The 16935-nt window shown below is 43.2% G+C and overlaps 1 long non-coding RNA gene across 1 annotated transcript; it reads left to right on the forward strand.

The window, feature by feature from the left end:
- The first annotated feature begins 449 nt into the window (after positions 1–449).
- On the forward strand, positions 450–812 carry LOC141092740 (uncharacterized). Its single transcript, XR_012232883.1, has 3 exons — positions 450–542; positions 621–675; positions 748–812. It is a non-coding gene; the product is annotated as an uncharacterized lncRNA (long non-coding RNA).
- The last annotated feature ends 16123 nt before the right edge of the window (positions 813–16935 follow it).

Genomic DNA, 16935 nt, shown 5'->3' on the forward strand with positions numbered 1-16935 from the left:
CAAAATACTAAAAGAAAATACAAATTTAAATTTTGACTTTTAGGAGCAAAACAGTAACAATGCAGTGACATGACAAAAATCTGCATAAGGCTGGTTTCACATTTGCGCTTTTGTGCGCAGCGCATCGTGCGCACCAGTGCGCATGCGCACTGCGCACCTATATTTAACATGACGTGCGCATAGTCTTGCGCATACTTGCGTTTTCGTGCGCATGCTTTTTTTTGTCTTTCGCGCCAGACGCAACATGTTGCATTTTTGGTTCCGCCCTGTCTCGTCAAAAAAACGCATGCGCACGCTTGCGCACGGAATGCGCAAAAACACCACATTGGAGCCTATGGGAACGCATGCGTGCGCATGGTCTTGCGCACGCTTGCGTTTTTATGCGCATGCGTTTCTAAGATAAACACGTCTGGAATGTGGTCTAGACAGTAAAAAAAAAAATTAATACAAGGTGATAAAATGGTGTGGGCACTGGGATTCCACAATACTTAACAGACTGCTCAACGAGTGGACACACAGCTAAAAGCACAAGCTGCACCAATGTAAGTATGAAAAACCTAATGTCTGGCTGAAATTTCAATACATTTCTATGTACTTATGTCTCTTTTTTTTTAATGCAGCATGTCTTCATCTGGTGACGAATATGTCCCCGGGACAGGGCAAGAGGCAGAAGAAGTGAGTACCATGCTTCCGTATGGATTGGTAAAAATATACACATGTGGTTAATTTTTTTCGTTTAATTTTCAGACCTCATCCTCCACCACGCCACCACCACCGGAGGAACGGCAGGAGCAGCAAGGCCAAGTGCGGGCGGGAAGACGGGATGTAAGTACAGACGGACTGTTTTTTTTTTTACTTAATTTCTATGCTGGTTTATTTTCTTTTTTTTTGGAACTGTATTGAAAATTCTTTCAGGTGTTTATTTTTTTTATGTTTTTGGTAAATTCTTATTAGTATTTTTTGGTAATTTTCCTTGTTTTTTTTTGCTGCTTTTTTGGTTACAGATTTTTTTTAAACTTAATTTCTAGGCTGGTTTATTTTCTTTTTTTTTTGGTAATCGTTTTTTAAAGTATTTTTTTTAATTTTCATGGTTGTTTTTTTCGGTGTTTTTTGCTTTTTTTGCATTTATTTTCATTTAAAACAAAAATTTTTTTCATGGCTTGTGTATCAATATCTAAAGCTCAAAGTGTGTATGTGTGTATGTATGTGTGTGTGTGTGTGTGTGTGTGTATGTTTGTTTGTATGTTTGGGTATATGGGCACGGGACTATGGGATGGCGGATATGTATGATGGTATATGGGCACGGGACTATGGGATGGAGGATATGTATGATGGGTATATTGGCACGGGACTATGGGATGGAGGATATGTATGATGGTATATGGGCACGGGACTATGGGATGGAGGATATGTATGATGGTATATGGGCACGGGACTATGGATTGGAGGATGTGTGATGAGTATATGGGCTCGGGACTATGGGATGGAGGATATGTATGATGGTATATGGGCATGGGACTATGGGATGGAGGATATGTATGATGGGTATATGGGCACGGGACTATGGGATGGAGGATATGTATGATGGTATATGGGCACGGGACTATGGGATGGAGGATAATTATAATTTTCTATAACTAACCACAGTTCTACTATGCCCGGGCAGCGCCGGGCTCTTCAGCTAGTTTTCTAGATTTTTCATTTTAAAATCTTTCAAAGATTAATGTTTGTCTTTCTTTTCTAGGCTCCACAGCGGGAGGAGGACCTCGCCCTGGACAACGACGAGCTCATCCGTCTAGTCCAGGAGCGAGTCCCGTTGTGGGACACCCGTCACCAACTGCACTCGGACAACGTGGTGATCCGGCGGCTCTGGGACAAGGTGGCTGAATCGCTGATGGATGGCTGGGACAACGCCTCTCCCCGGGTCCGCAAGGATTTTCGTAAGTATTTAAATGCAGTGTGATGCAGCAGTGATCTTGGCCGGGATCACCCAACTGTGTGTGATGCTATTAACTCCATGGAGTTTCTATCATCACACACAGTTGGATGATCACAGCCTCCAGTGCATAGTCTTACTTTTTTTCTTTTTTTTTTTTTCCCCACAGTGAACAAAGTCAGAACCCGTTGGCGCTCGATGAAGGACCGCTTCAACAGGGATATCCGTCAGGAGAAGCAGGTTCGCAGTGGTGCTGCGGCAAGGACCAGCACGAAGTACAGATACCATCGTGCCTTGGCATTTTTAAGACCGGTCCTTGCCTCCCGAACGTAAGTATTTTCTAGTTGTATTGTGTTTTATTCTGTGCTTTTCTATTCCACAGGAGTTGGCGATTGTTAATTTATGGTAGTAATTTCTTTCTTTTCTTTTCACAGCACCTGGAGCAGCACCCAGCAACCTGGGCCCGAAGCGGTCCTTCATCAAGCTGCCCCGGACCCCTCCCAGCCATCCATCAGCGAGGAAGCACCTTGCAGGTCTGCACCACAGTCATCTGGAGACCAGGAAGCTGGTCGCTCAGGTGTTCCCCTGTCCCAGGTCTCTGCCACTGGTTTTGCGGGCACTTCCCGCCAGCAGCGGCAGAGGACCTCGGACAGGCCTCTCATGCCCGAGTTCGTTGAATTGAGCGCGGTCTTTCAGAGTAGCCTCAAGGCACTCTCCGATAGACTTGAGAGTGGTTTCCTCCTTTTGGACCAACGCTACAAGTCTATCGAGGGTCGCCTTGAGCGCCTGGAAGTCGACCTCGCCAGACCAGCGCATCATTTTTATACACAAATAGCTCGGGACACGGCGGAACACCTTACCCCTGACCTCCAGTTGACTGTCATGCAGGCCTGCAACAATGCTTTTATGCAGGCTATGCAGCAGAGTAGGATTATGCAGCAGTCAGCGGTGGCATTTCCACCGGTGCCACCCCTGACTCGTTTTACAGCATTACCTACTTCTGCTGCATATCACTGCACAGCCACCACACTTCCAAGCCTCGCCGGACACCAATATACCGCCCCAAGTCCGAGTGCAGCTGGACACTTACCCGCCAACACCATGCCAAGCGCTGCTCCTGCCGGCCCACCACTGCTGCCGCCATCACCACTGGATGGCCCATCGTCACCACCCCTGCCTGGAGCGCCGCCACCACCACCACCAGCGGGAGGACCACCCCGGTATGGACCGCCACAGCCACCACGCCTGCATGGACCGCCACCACCACCAGCACCACCACCTCGGAGCAGCATCAGCTGGGGGACCCGCATTCAATATTTACGGCCCCTGCCAGGACATCCACCACCACCAGCATGCCACAGCAGGTACAAGATCCTGGCAGGCGGTCCACAAGCGCCAGGCGGTCCCCCAGCTCCAGCCGGTCCACAGCCTCCAGGCGGTCAAGAGGCTCAAGGCAGTCCAGAGGCTCAAGGCGGTCCAGAGGCTCAAGGCGGTCCCCGGGGTCTAGCCAATCCTCAGGCTCTAGCCGCTCTAGACAGGACAGCAGCAAGACGACGGGCCACCGTCATAAAAAAACAAAGAGGAGGACTCTGACCCTCCCTCCTTCCTCACCTCCCACTTCACAACTTTCCTTGCCTCGGCTCCCTTCCCCCACTTCTTTGGTTCCTCCTTCCCCTAGAACCCGTTACTCCACCCAAAGCCGTTCCTCATCCCTCCACACCCCCCAGTTTCCACCAACTAAGTAAAATAAATGTTAAAGTTTTATTTCAAAATAATGTTTGGTTATTGTGTCTTTCGCCGCCTGCACACACTGCGCCGTACACTATGGTTTGTTTTTCTTTACTTTATACCGGATGGTCAGCCATCCAACTCTGAAAGGGATACTATATTTCAGATTTTTCTTTTTTTTATTTTATATATATACATATATATATATATATATATATATACCCATATATATATATATACACCCATATATATATTTACATATATACACACACATATATATATATATATATATATATACATAGACATACACATATATATACACATATACATATATATATATACATACACATATATATACACATATACATATATATACATACATACACATATACATACATATATATATACACATATACATATATATATACATACATATATATACACATACATATATATATATACATATATATATACACATACATATATACATATATATACACACATATATATATATACATATATATACATATATATATTCATACACACACATATATATATATATATATATATAATTTTTTTTTTTTTATGGTGGTTTCCCTTTCTTTCCTTTAACCTGGGCAGGTGAGTAGTGGAGTGTATTAAGACACAGTACACTGGGTACAGGTATAAAAAAACATGTATTTTATTTTTACCAAACAATAAAACTATTAAACCATTTGATCCTGCCATGCTACACGACCCACATCGGATAAAAAGAAGTCCGCAAATTGGTCCCTCATTTGGGCAACTTCGACTGATGACCGAAGAGGGTGCTGAGTAAAATCTGGCAAAGGGTTGGCAGCAGGTTCATCCATGTCAAAGTTCGGCCGCTCCTTTGCCATAACAAAATTGTGCAGAACCACGCACGCCTTCACCACCTCATCCACTGTTTCCATTTTGAGATTGATGGTGGTGCTGAGAATTCGCCATCTGGACACTAGAATGCCAAAAGCGCACTCTACAGTCCTGCGAGCCCTCGTAAGCCTGTAGTTGAAAATTTTCTTGGGGTGGTCCAAGTCACGGCTGGAGTACGGCTTCAGCAGGTTTTGGCACATCTGAAATGCCTCATCCCCAACCACTACAAATGGCAGTGGTGGAGTTTGGGTTTGGGGAAGAGGCCGTGCCAGTGGAAAATTGAAATGGTTGCCGTACAACCTCCGACCCATATCAGAGTTCTTAAAAGTCTGGGAATCGTTGCCCCGTCCGAATGCCCCTATGTCCACCGCCACAAACCGGCAGTCTGCATCCGCAATGGCCATTAGTACTGTGGAAAAGTACTTCTTGTAGTTGTAGTACTCAGAGCCACTTCTTGCAGGTTTTGTGATGCGGATGTGCTTCCCGTCCACCGCTCCTAGGCAGTTCGGGAAATTGCAGACTGCCCAGAATTTGTCCGATATTTGAAGCCACTTTTCGGCAGTGGGCAATGGCAGAAACTCCGGACACAGAACATCCCACAGAGCCCTGCAGGTGTCGGCAACAATCCCGGATAAAGTTGAGATTCCCAGCCGGTACTGGAAATGCAGGGATGAAAGACTCTCTCCAGTTGCCAGGAACCTGCAAAACATAAAAAGAAAAAATAATTATATTTCTGTCTTGGGTTTTACTAAAAACACTGAAAATAAAAAGTACATGGCCTAACTATTTTGCATGTTTTTTTAATACAACATAGCAAAAAAACATTTTATAAAGGCATGGGATTAGTACATGACAGAAGAAAAACCATTATGCAAAAAAGCAATTTCCCAAAAATAATGTTAAAATTCAATAGCCAAAAAAAAAACGAATTTTTTTGCCAAAAAAAAAAAAAAATGGAAAAAGCCAAAAAAATTATGCAAACATAACAACATACATACCGTAAGGTGACAAGGAGCCTTTCTTCGGGAGGAATGGCACGCCAGAGCTGACTGTCCCGTCTCCGGATGTTTCCTTCAACCATACCCAGCAAGTCAAGGAAGCTTTCCTGGGACATCCGGGTATAGTCAGCAAATTTCTCCGGGTTTTCCTGGAGCTCGCTGTACAGCGTGTGATATGCTCCACGGCTTGCCCGGAGTTCGATAATTGGATGCCTCCAAAACCGACGCCGCTGCCGTCTCTGCTGTCTCTCCCTCTCCCTTTCTTGCTGGCAACAAAAGGCATACGCCTGAGACAGCGCGATGTCAAGATCCAAGTTGAAGCGGAAATTATCCAGATGCAGGTCCATCTTGACACCGGAAACAGCAGCAAAATCTGATGAATTCAGCAGTACAGGGTCTATAAAACATTCCAATGACACACGCCCACTGGTGACCCATTGGTGTTCAAGGATTTTTCTATTGTGAAATGTTACACCTAAAAACGCATGCGCATAAAAAACGCAAACGCATGTAAAACGCAAGTAACGCTGCGTTTTTTTGACGCATCAGCGTGCGCATAACGTAAAAAAACGCACGTTTGTTTTGCGTTTTTCTTTGCGTTTTTTATGCGCCCGATGCGCTGCGCAAAAAAACGCTAATGTGTAACTAGCCTAACTCATTATATGCTAAATAGTTGTAAGTCACATTTTTGTATGAGATAACCAAGATGATTTTCTATAAAATGATGGCAGTCTCAAGTTCAAAGCAGAAGTGGATAATGAGATATGGAACCTGAAGTCAAAAGTTCAAAGCATTGTTACCCTTTTAGTGAAGAACTAAATCAAGAGTAGATGTATTTCTAATTAAAAGTACATGATATACACTCACTGGCCACTTTATTAGGTACACCATGCTAGTAAGGGGTTGGACCCCCTTTTGCCTTCAGAACTGCCTCAATTCTTCGTGGCAGAGATTCAACAAGGTGCTGGAAGCATTCCTCAGAGATTTTGGACCATATTGACATGATGGCATCACACAGTTGGCGCAGATTTGTCGGCTGCACATCCCTGATGCGAATCTCCCGTTCCACCACATCCCAAAGATGCTCTATTGGATTGTGATCTGGTGACTGAGGAGGCCATTTGAGTACAGTAAACTCATTGTCATGTTCAAGAAACCAATCTGAGATGATTCGAGCTTTATGACATGGCGCATTATCCTGCTGATAGTAGCCATCAGATGTTGGGTACATTGTGGTCATAAAGGGATGGACATGGTCAGCAACAATACTCAGGTAGGCTGTGGCATTGCAACGATGCTCAATTGGTACCAAGGGGCCCAAAGAGTGCCCAGAAAAAATTCCCCACACCATGACACCACCACCACCAGCCTGAACCGTTGATACAAGGCAGGATGGATCCATGCTTTCATGTTGTTTACGCCAAATTCTGACCCTACCATCCGAATGTCGCAGCAGAAATCGAGACTCATCAGACCAGGCAACGTTTTTCCAATCTTCTACTGTCCAATTTCGATGAGCTTGTGCAAATTGTAGCCTCAGTTTCCTGTTCTTAGCTGAGAGGAGTGGTACCCAGTGTGGTCTTCTGCTGCTGTAGCCCATCTGCCTCAAAGTTCGACGCACTGTGCGTTCAGAGATGCTCTTCTGCCTACCTTGGTTGTAACGGGTGGCAATTTGAGTCACTGTTGCCTTTCTATCAGCTCGAACCAGTCTGCCCATTCTCCTCTGACCTCTGGCATCAACATGGCATTTCCGGCCACAGAACTGCCGCTCACTGGATTTTTTTTCTTTTTCGGACCATTCTCTGTAAACCCTAGAGATGGTTGTGCGTGAAAATCCCAGTAGATCAGCAGTTTCTGAAATTCTCAGACCAGCCCTTCTGGCACCAACAATCATGCCACGTTCAAAGGCACTCAAATCACCTTTCTTCCCCATACTGATGCTCGGTTTGAACTGCAGGAGATTGTCTTGACCATGTCTACATGCCTAAATGCACTGAGTTGCCGCCATGTGATTGGCTGATTAGAAATTAAGTCTTAACACACAGTTGGACAGGTGTACCTAATAAAGTGGCCAGTGAGTGTATCTTTACTATTAAATAAGTCACTTGTATAGCAACAGTAACCATTGAATTTCAAGTAATATACAAGTGGTGAATCCCAGAAAAACCGGTCACATGGGGTGGTGGGGGATGAGGCAATGATGGAGGTGGTGGATGGGCAATGATGGGGTGGTGGGGGATACCAGTGATGGGGGTGGTGGAGAGGACAATGATGGAGGCGGTGGAGAGGGCAATAATGGGGGTGGTGGAGAGGACAATGATGGATGTGGGGGAGAAGACAATGAGGGCTGTGGGGGATTGGGATGGGAATAAGAGGGACTTATAATGGACATATGAACATGGGTAATATGGATCCGCATCAGGGTAGGTTCACACAAGCGCATAAAAAATAATCAGGGTTTCAACCAAAAAGTGACATGAATTTGTTCTCACTTGTCTTCCTTTTGCAGTGCAAGTAAACAATTTTTTTTACATCTTCAGCTATTAATCATTTACAGGACCATTTACAGTTTCCTATGTTACAGAACTGCAATATGTCCGTAAAAATCGACTGCTCTACACATTGTCTCTTTATGGCTCTTCACCCCCATAGACTTACAGAAGAAGCTAGTTTAATAAGGCTAGTCTGTTTGCCATCATACCCTTGTCACCCCAATACTGTACTCTTAAAATACTGTTTTTACTGCTGTGGCAATCCAAATCTGACCGCGCCACAAACAAATTTCAAGGAATTCCTGTGCCCAACACAAAAATCGACAAATGAAAAATAACATAAGAAATCATAAAAGATATGTATAATTTTAATATTCAGATCCAATTCTCGTTTGCAGGCTCAATAATATTTACTAGTGTTCATGTGGTGTGTCTTGTAAAATAGAAATGATTTGGGGTTCATAACTTGGGTGCATTACTGCTTACAGCCTGCAGATGGTGCTATGAGCTTTATAGAATAAAATACAGACTGATATATAACGCGCAAGGCCACACTGTGTACAACTGTAAAATCGAAATCATACATCTTGTCTGCGAGCTATCAATAGGCCCTGGATTCATCCCTATTCCTACTTTTTGAGTTCTCCTTCATGGCGTACGTAAACTGCTTGTAGTAGTATTTGCTGTTGGCAGGATGTCAGGTGAGAATGGCTTCAAAGTGTTGAGGAAATATCTTGACCCAAGCACAAACATTGAATCACAGATCGTTTCTGTTTTATAAAGATGGTAAAGTTCAGATCTTTGTACTCTGGTGGATTTATATGAATTTCTGGCATTCAGACTACATTATTACTAATGGTTGATATGATATAACAACATTGTTCTCAAGCTGATATTATGTGACCATTGAATCTGAGAACACACAAATACTCTTTTATTCTTCCCTTCAGAGCTCCATATGTAACATGTGTACAGTAAGTCAGAGTTCATCTTCACATATAGAGTTTCACAAATAAAACCTATCACTAGGAGGCGCTGGCTGCATATGCATTTATACAGCTATTATGAAACCCAATGGCAATTGCAAAAATGTTTATGCACCAGGCACTTTCTAGTGGCGGATGCTGGAATATGCAGGTATCTTGCTTGCTGGGTAAAAGCTGCTCCATACCCATTCACATGACAGTTGTCTGGTCTGGATTTATTAAGACACTTAGATATTGATCTCACAGAAAGACTTCTACCCCCTACAGTTTTTGTAGGAGTGTGTGTGCTAAATGCACTAATAAATAACACACTCAATTCATGCTGTGACTTGAAAAAAAAGCACTAAAAAAACAAACATTTAGACATATTTGTCAGTAGTGTCTATTTTTTATAAATATAGATTAAACAGTCTTAAAATATGCTAGTACTAATAGTACTCAAATTTTTTTTGTTATTGTCCCCGCTGTTAGCAGTTAGTAATGTGTGTAGATAGGGTATTACCATACTTAGCAGTCATCATCTTCTGCCGTTTCTAACCCCACTTCAGTCGCTGGTATCACTTGACCTCATTTATGACCTTCATGCTCACCTAGCAACTTTTGTGTAAACGGACATTTATGAGGCCACGTTCACATGTTCAGTATTTGGTCAGTATTTTATATCAGTATTTATAAGTAGAGATGAGCGAATATTTCAATGTTCGGTTCGGTTAAGATCGCCAATTTTGCAATATTTGGCAATTTATTCGTCGAACATTCGCCGAACATAGCCAAATGCCATTGAAGTCAATGGGAGGCAAAAACAAACACATACAAAACACCTTGAAATGTTTCAAAAAGCTGCCAAAACACATCAAATTAGGGGCAGACACCAGGAAAGAGACCTCAATTCACACTCAGTACAAATTCTAGAACGGCACGGCAGCAATCAGCCATGCATGAGGTATCAGGGTATGGGCCAGCATTTACAGCTTTTAATTGAACTTCAAATTAAAAGGGGGGTGAGGGATCAGTGTAGGCCTGCTGTGCTGGGACCCCTGATACCACAATCAACAGCTTAACCTGCTTTGGTGCTCAGTCACACTCAAGTGGCACAAATAACAGATTCGTAGACTACTATTGTCAGAAAAAAGTAAGGATAGTAACACAGGCAGTTGACTCAAAGGAATTGGAGGCCTGATGGTCTCATAGACCTACTGCTAGAGGCAACACACATGAAGGAGACCCAACCAGGAGTCTACACATTTCCAAAAATTAGTGGCAGACATCAACAAAGTGGCATTAAGTTCACCAGATTAGAAATAGTATAATAGGGACCAACACCTCTTCCACTACTGCCAACCCAGCAGATGGAGAACCAACCAGGAGTGTACACATTTCCAAAAATTAGCAGACACCAACAAAGTGGAATCAATTTCACCAGTGTAGAAATAGTATAATAGGGACCGACACGCCTTCCATTGCAGCCAACTCATCACTAGTCTTCAAATTTAAAATAATTAGGGGCAGACATCACCAAAGTGGCATTAATTTCACCAGAGTAGAAATAGTATAATGGGGAGCAACATCTGTTCCACCAAAGCTAACCTAGCAGATGGAGAGATCCAATCAGAACTTTCCACATTTCCAAAATTAGTGGCAGACACCACCAAAGTGACCTCAATTTCACCAAAGTAGAAATAGCATAATGAGGAGTGACATCTCTTCCACTACAGCTAGCCCAGAAGATATAGACCCAATTAGAAGTATTCATATTTAAAAAAAATAGGGCCTGACACTACCGAAGTGGCATCAATTTCATGAGAGTAGAAATGACACAATACGGACTGACACATCTTCCACTACAGCCAACCAAGCAAATGGAGACCCAATCAAGAATCTTCAAATTTAAAATAATTAGGGGCAGACATCAACAAAGTGGCATCAATTTCACCAGAATAGAAATAGTATAATGGGGTGCAAAATCTCTTGCACTACAGCCAACCCAGCAGATGTAGACCCAACCAGGAGTGTTCACATTTCCAACAATTAGTGGCAGACACCAACAAAGTGGCATCAATTTCGCCAGAGTAGAAATGGCATAATGGAGAGCTACACCTCTTCCACTATGGCTAACCCAGCAAATGGAGACCCAACCAGGACAGTTCACATTTCCACAAATTAGTGTTAACATCTGCAGCAGCAGCAGCAGGCACAGAAGCCCCACTAAAGATGTCACAGACTGCAATCACATGAGATCAATGCAGCACACTAAAAATTACAACATAGCCTAGTCTCTACAGTCTGCAATTGGTGTGCAAAAGTCCACGACATGTTCATCTTGATGAAAGTTAGGTGGTTTACACTTTCAGGGAACAGTTGTCTTATCTATCAGGACACCACCAGCAGTGCTGAAGACACATTTTAAGAGAACGCTGGTTTCCGGGCATGATAAAACCTCCAAGGCGTGAGAGGTGAACTCAGGCCACTCATTCATTTTTGAAGACCAAAATGTGAAAGGGTATAAACCCTACCTGATGTTATTGATATTCAGTTATTGATACTCCTGCACCATCCTCTCTAGTCGTTCAACACGTGTCAGACTTGGACTCTGTTGTGCTGGTGCACAAGCTATTCTAAAAAATGTGTCAAAGGACTCACAGAAATTGCTTCTGCCAGTTACACTACTGCTGCTGCAGCTAATGTTTTGGCATTGACGAATTAACGTAGGTTGGAAGTCTAGAGATGCAATGCACACTGTGTGCCTCACTGTTGTCTAGGGGAAAATCTTACTTAAGGCATGCTTACTTTAAAGCATGTTTTGATACTCCAGCATTCGCAGGTCCCTTTCAAGGGTGGCAAGCATCTTGCAAAATTTTATCTTATAACGTGGATCTAACAGAGTGGCAACACAGTAGTCAGCACTATTTCGAATCATAACTTTATGGGGATCATGTTTCAGCAAGAAGACACTCCTATGTCGGGCTCTTCCATGAGGTTCAAGCCCATGCTGTGTTGGTGGCTGGGTAACACTGATGCTTGTTTCCTCGGTCCCCTCCCGCCAACCAGGAACAATAGAGTGGGGATGATTATCATCTTCATCTCCTGACAGTTGCTCCTCCATCACCTCCTCCTCCTCCTCTATTTGTTCCTCAGCTCTTGCACCTTCACTAACAGTTTGTATGGTATCACCAGCCCCCCTTGATCGCAGTAATCCACCCTTTCCTTGGCACCCGTCGGTGTGACGACAGTCTGGAACTTTGAGACAATGTTATCCCTTTCACATCTTCCTCTGCTGCCTTCTCTTCCTCTGGGACCACCACCTCCTCCCGCAGGCTATTCAAAGTCTGCTCCAGAATGTAGATGACCGGAATAGTGATGCTGATTATGGCATTGTCAGCACTAACCATCTTAGTAGCCATTTTTAAACTGTGCAGAAGGATGCAGGGGTCCTTAATCGGTGCCCACTTTGTAAATATGATATGTGACTTGTCCTTACTGCATTGGACCAGGTTATATAACATGACATACTGCGCCATGGCTCATTGCTGCTGCCACAGTTACCACAAAATGTGCAGAGTGGAATTCCACCATGTTGGCACATTGCATATCAACCTGTTAACTGGAATGGACAAAGACCTCTGTATCGATGCAAGTCGATGATCTGCGGGGTGCTAGCGATGGAAGTGAACACATAGCTTCTGTGCTTTCTGCAACAGCTCACCAAGGCCAGGATAGTGGTGGAGAAATCGCTGTTCCACCCGGTTGAGGACATGAGCCATGCAAGGCATGTGTGTGAGCTTGCCTCAGTGTAGGGCCGCCACCACGTTCACACCATTATTAGACACAGCTTTCCTTGGATGCAGGTTCAGCAGAGACAGCCATTGCTCAAATTCGGCCTGGAGAGCTGTCCACAACTCTTCAGGTGTATAACTACAGTCTCCAAGTCATATCAATTTTAACACTACCTGATTGTGGTGGCCCCTTGCTGCACAGTACGGAGGTGTTAAACAGGAAAAAACAGGGAGTACAAGTCCAATCACATAAAAATAATGAGCAAAGTTCATTAAACATGTAATACTGACAATTACATAAATGACAGAATATACATAATGGATCAGATAAGTATCTGCTGCTTGTTAGTCCTAAAAAATTAACAAGATAAAGTGCTTAGTGCCTGTAACAAATATGGGCCATATTTGAGGGATATAAAGGTAAAAGAGATCCTAACAGGTGCGCATCCTGAAAAAATCACTATCCCAAGCCATGGTGCTTACCCATACTAAACTTAGCCAAGGACCACAAGCAGCGCCGCCACCGACGCGCGTTTCGCCTCTTTTTCAAGGTGCCGTACTGTGTTGTGTGAGGGGCCGAGTTATATATCCTGTTACCAGGTGCTCCAATCAAGCGGCGCGTGTGTCCGGTGTCCTGCCCCGGAAGCTGCATCACCACCGGCGACAGCGCGGCGCCGCGTCTCAGACGACGTCGCTATGACGTCACTGACCCGCAGACGCCACTGATGCGCCTCAGCAATGCTCCATGGGCACACACCGCAGACATGCGGAGACACCATCACGTGTTTCTCAACGCAGTGATTCTAGAGCACTGCCCCCATCCCTTATGGGAAATATGCAAAACATGCAAAACAGAAGCCGCGGAGACACCATCACATGTTTCTCAACGCAAGCAATGACCAGCCCGGTCTTTCCCCGGGAAGGAACAACCACGGGAAGGGCAGTCTCCAATGAAGGAAACCACCTATGCCAAAACATGGTATCCATCCACAGACAGATGTTTCGGGGTATTGCCCCTCATCAGTGTGGAGTAGGAAACTGGCTGGTAGGAGCAATGCCTAGTAAAAGACTGTGAAAAATGAGGATGAATGAACTCATGGAGATCAACATCCAACACTGCGGAGACACCATCACGTGTTTCTCAACGCAGTGATTCTAGAGCACTGCCCCCATCCCTTATGGGAAATATGCAAAACATGCAAAACAGAAGCCGCGGAGACACCATCACATGCTTCTCAACGCAAGCAATGACCAGCCAGGTCTTTCCCCGGGAAGGAACAACCACGGCAAGGGCAGTCTCCAATGAAGGAAACCACCTATGCCAAAACATGGTATCCATCCACAGACAGCTGTTTCGGGGTATTGCCCCTCATCAGTGTGGAGTAGGAAACTGGCTGGTAGGAGCAATGCCTAGTAAAAGACTGTGAAAAATGAGGATGAATGAACTCATGGAGATCAACATCCAACACTGCGGAGACACCATCACGTGTTTCTCAACGCAGTGATTCTAGAGCACTGCCCTCATCCCTTATGGGAAATATGCAAAACATGCAAAACAGAAGCCGCGGAGACACCATCACATGTTTCTCAACGCAAGCAATGACCAGCCAGGTCTTTCCCCGGGAAGGAACAACCACGGCAAGGGCAGTCTCCAATGAAGGAAACCACCTATGCCAAAACATGGTATCCATCCACAGACAGCTGTTTCGGGGTATTGCCCCTCATCAGTGTGGAGTAGGAAACTGGCTGGTAGGAGCAATGCCTAGTAAAAGACTGTGAAAAATGAGGATGAATTAGTTTAATTAAGCACAGCTGGACTCCAATGAATGAGTAGAACCATCTCAAGGAGGATCACAAGGAAATGGACATCATGTGACTTAAATATGAGTGTCTGAGCAAAGGGCCTGAATACTTATGACCATGTGATATTTCAGTTTTTCTCTTTTAATAAATCTGCAAAAATGACTCTATTTGTTTTTTTCAGTCAAGATGGGGTGCAGAGTGTACATTAATGAGAAAAGAATGAACTTTTTTGAATTTACCAAATGGCTGCAATGAAACAAAGAGTTAAAAATTTAAAGGGGTCTGAATACTTTCCATACCCACTGTAAGCAGTGAAGACTGGTATATTATGGAAGGAATACCTGTATATATTAAAAGTTATCCTATCACATAAGCACAAAATCTGAAAAACAATGATGGCAAATTAGTGTTTTCGTAAGAAAAGTACTGTAAATGGAGGTAGATGACAGTCATGTAATACCATGGTTTTGCAATCATGCAGTTGACTCATCCCGATAAATTCTAGCTTAGTGCATTACTCAGTAATTCCACATGGGGGCATAATACACATGGAAATCCTTCTCCCAGTATGCAAAGTTGAACCATGATACATTAGTTTGTTCTTGTTAATAATTAATTGCCTGTTCAATGAAGAATTCATTAAAATGTATGATTACATCTCATTCAATCACTTGTCCTGTGACCTAGAGAATGTGCTCATTTGACCGATTTTTCTAAGGGTATTTGATCTGATGAGGCTAGAGATATTACCTAGTAAACATTTAATGCAAATCCGAAAGATTTTCAAAGTAACCTTTTTCAAGAGGCGTCTATTACAGAACATAAAACCAGAGAACCACAAAGTATTTCGGCATGGGATGTTCAGCCACTAATGTCACAAGAGTCATGAGAACACAATAAGATCATTTATATCATTATAATGTTTGGGTTCCCATCTAGTGTTTACGTCAAGAAAATGTCAGAGCTTTTCTGCACAATATAATGCTCCAACATATTCACAAGATAATTTTATAAATTTTATTTACAAGTTTACCAACATTTTTTACCACTCTAACAAAAAATCAAAAGCATGGTTTATATCACTGTAATAATACTGACCTGGAAAATAATATTGCCTGGACAGTTTTATAATGAAAGCTGCAAAAGCAAAACGCAAAACAATTGTGGAATTTCTCCATACTTAAATTGTTTTTTACCCCCACTTTCAAGTATATCACATGATGGATGGTGTCCGGCAAAAAACAAGTCCTGATATGGTTAGGTTGACTGAAAAAGAAAAGTTTAAAAGGGAGAAAAAAATTTCAAAAATTAAAAAAGTGAAGTGAATAAAGACACTAATACTCTTAAGGCCCCGTTACACATAACGATGTCCCAGCGATCCCACCAATGATCCGACATGGTCTCGCTAGCATGATCGCTGTGTGTGACGGGGCCTTTAGGGAGGCATATAATGAGCAATTGAATGAGATTTTATGATCTAGGCAGGGGTCACACTTGCGACTGTAATGCGGTCTTGAGTGCCAGCGGCAGTGCCGGGTATTGAGGCGAGAGACTCGCATTGCAATTGCAAGTGTGACCCCGGCCATACACTGTGTATGGCACTGTTATTAGACACTGTGGTTGGCACTTTAAGTTTATGTTCACATGTGGTGTTTTTGCAGCATTTTTTCCATGCGTTTTTTGTACAGAAAAATACTATGTTTTACAGTACCAGCAAAATAAGTGACATTTCTAAAAACTCATTCACATGCTGAATTTTTTTACTTGCATTGTTTGATTTGATGTGCTTTTTTTGAAATCCACAGCTTGTGAATTCTTTCTGTCTTTTTGCAGTATTTTTCACCCATTTAAATGAATGGAAAACAACACAAGAACAGCATTGCTCCTGCCATCTGCCTGGTTTTTGGTGCAGAAAAATCCATGGTAAAAATGCTGTGTGTGAACATATCCTAATGGAGAAACTTAAACACAATGGTAGCATGAATGGTTGAAGTATTAAGGAGAATTTGTTGAGGATTTCATCAGGTTTCTCCACTATAGCTAATACAAAGCTACAATAGCTAATGAGCTAATAGACATCTGAATACAAGTATTTTCTTAGGGGATAGCCCGTGTACTACTGGGAAGATGACAGTCATTAAATATATTTTATTTAAAAACAGATACTGGTTTGGCGAGTTATAGAGGTGCTAGAAGCTACTAATAAAAAAAACTTCCTGTTATGTCAGACGAGAAGAGAAGTGACCATAGTTTTAGTCATTTGAATAAGCTCTTAGAATTGCATAAGAGGGAAGGTTTTATCAGCTGATGACATGAGCATAGCTG

Source organism: Dendrobates tinctorius, unplaced genomic scaffold, assembly GCF_039654945.1.
Source record: "Dendrobates tinctorius isolate UK_male_01 unplaced genomic scaffold, ASM3965494v1 ptg000060l, whole genome shotgun sequence".
Taxonomy (NCBI): domain Eukaryota; kingdom Metazoa; phylum Chordata; class Amphibia; order Anura; family Dendrobatidae; genus Dendrobates; species Dendrobates tinctorius.